Source organism: Arachis hypogaea, chromosome 14, assembly GCF_003086295.3.
Source record: "Arachis hypogaea cultivar Tifrunner chromosome 14, arahy.Tifrunner.gnm2.J5K5, whole genome shotgun sequence".
Taxonomy (NCBI): Eukaryota; Viridiplantae; Streptophyta; class Magnoliopsida; order Fabales; family Fabaceae; genus Arachis; species Arachis hypogaea.
In genome coordinates, this window is record NC_092049.1 from 48293595 (window position 1) to 48296440 (window position 2846).

Genomic DNA, 2846 nt, shown 5'->3' on the forward strand with positions numbered 1-2846 from the left:
CAAAAACAAGCAGTAGGAGTGGTTGAAAATGTACTGGTGAAGGTTGGGAAATACTTTCTTCCCACAGACTTTGTCATATTGGACATGGAAGAGAGTCACCTCCACCTAATCATATTGGGAAGACCATTCCTAGCTACAGCTAGAGCACTTATAGATGTAGAGCGAGGGGAGCTAATTTTGAGGATTCATGATGAACAACTCACTTTCAATGTTTTCAAGCCCTCACAAGAAACAGATCAAGAGAACAAAGAACCAAGCAAAGATCACAGTGAGATACTAAAGGAAAAAACAAGTACTGAAGCACAACCAACACATCTGGGAATCCCCTTAGTTGAGGAACAAGGCAATCAGCAGCTGTCATAGCTCAAAGAAAATCAGGAGGAACCTAAACCACCAGAGCTCTATGAGACAAGCAACAAAACCTATTTGGAAGAGGAGGTCACAAAGAGCAAGGCAACATCAAAAGGAACAAAGAAGAAGGTACCAAAGAGGTGGAGGAACAAGAAGATCCCTACAGAGGACTTCTTTTCAGGGGATAAAGTAATCTCAGCTTACTTCCCAGCCATTCCCCCCGATCTCCCCACCATCCCATCTCAGCTACCTAAAGTTTTTACCATCAATAGAGTTCTCTCCTTGGAACATGTGGAGATCCTTGATGAAGCCAATGGAGATAGATTTACTGCAGGGGGAGGACTTGAAACACTACCAACCACCCTAATAAAGGCAGATCGTCGAGCTAGCGACGCTAAAACAGCACTTTGTTGGGAGGCAACCCAACCTAAGGTAGTTTCTTTTTCATCGTCATTTGAATAAAGACCACAAGTTGTTTCCCCTGTATTACAAGGAGCTAAGTTTGGTGTTTCACACCAAAATAATCCAAGAGTGAAAGTGTAATTCTAAGTTTGGTGTTCCACCGAAGATATTAGTTAGAATCACACTACACTCCAATGGCAAAATGCTAGCTCCAACTAATCAGGGGAACCACTTAGCAGTAGTTTAGTCTTTAGTTAATAGTTGATTAGTTAATAACAACATATGAGGCTCTCTGCAAGTATGCAATCTGTTGTACTATGCAAGGAACTAAGTTTGGTGTTCACACACCAAAATAAGTTCAGAAATTCACAAGCATACATACAAGCTAACTATTTCTCAAGTGCTTTGGGAACAAGCAACTTCCAATAACTTTGCAGGAGCCTTCTGAGGAAATGGTGCACCATCATCCAAGAAAGTGAAGGAGCAAAAACTATGGATGATGACAACAAGGGGACAGCTAGAAACCATCACCCGAAGGTCGTATTGTTACTTAATTCCATATACTTGAAATGCTAAAAAATTGGAAGTCCTAAGGTGCCCTTGATTAATAGTTACTCATTAGTTTAAATCATTAGAATTTAATGTTTGTTTTTAATGCTTTTGTCATATGTGTGCTGTTCACAATACCTGCTGCATCTTCACCTTGCTTATTTGTATGCTTGTCCCCTTTTTAATCAAATAAAAAGAGAATGTGTGTTATTAAAGACCAGAGTGGAATCCATATTGTGGAGTAAGTTCCTAATCTTGTGGTGTGGTAATAGATTAACTAAGTTAGTTCACCAATCAGGTGGGAAAGGCAACTATCTGTCCTGAATCATATGCTTGAAACACACCCATGAGACTAGATGAATAACAAGATCCTAAAAAAAAAAAAAAAAAAAAAAAAAAAAAAAGAGGGAAAGAAAAATGAAAGTTAAAGAATAAAAGAAAAAGAGTAAGAAATAAGGCTAGGCACCAAGGGTTTGAATCTTGAGGGATATGTCTGTGGTGCTCTTGTGTAAGGGATTTACTTGGATGAATAAGCTCTTAGGGGTGCCTTATCACTTGGTAACTTGGGTTAACTAACCCGGGATTATCAGCTGAAAGTCCACTATCAAGAGTAACCCTTGCTACAGAACACTTAGTAACCCAAAGAGGTGCTGGACACCAAGGTCTCAAGAAAAGAAAATAACAAACCATGTGCCTGTGGTGTGTATGTATGGGGGAAAGAGACTTGAGGGAGTAAGTCCTTAGGGGTGTCTTAACACCTACCACCTTGAACCAACTGGTTCGGGAGTGCTGGCTGAAAGCTTATCTTAAAGAGTCGCCCCCTCACAGAGCACCTAGTCTAAGAACACAAATAAGCCCTGAAATGACAAAAAGGATCAATGAATAAAAGTTTCATAAGGTGCAGTCAAGTGGGTATTCCAGGACATGATAAAGGTCTGAAAGCCAGTGAAGGAATGAACCTAAGTTGCTATGCATGAAACCACCATAAAACCAAGGACATGACTTCCACAATAATGACTCATTTCTCTTGGCATTTCATTTATCATTCTCTTGTTCTAGTACTTGCTTAGGGACAAGCAAGCTTTAAGTTTGGTGTTGTGATGCCAGGGCGTTTTGGCCAGTTTCACTGACCTTTTCTTTACTGTTTTAGGGTAATTTCATGCATTTTCTTAGGAAATAAGCAAGTTTTGGGGTAGAATTTCACTTACATCTTGATTCAAGCAAATATGGTGCACTTTACATGATTTCATGAGAATTATGCATGAATTTAGTGACAAATTGGATGATTCATGACTCATGATGTGGATTAGAACTTTGATGTACTTTATTGCTTGATTTCAGGATAAAGGAAGCAAGAAGGAACCACGTTAGCAGCCACGTTAGTCTCACTAACGTGACCACTAACGTGGAATGGGAGCTAGCTTGCAACGTTAATGAGAAAAGTAATCGCCAATAACATCCTCGAAGCCATCATAGCCCATGTTAAGAGTCACGTTAACTAAGTTAATGTGAACTCTAACGTGGAAGAAGAAAGTGGAGCCAAC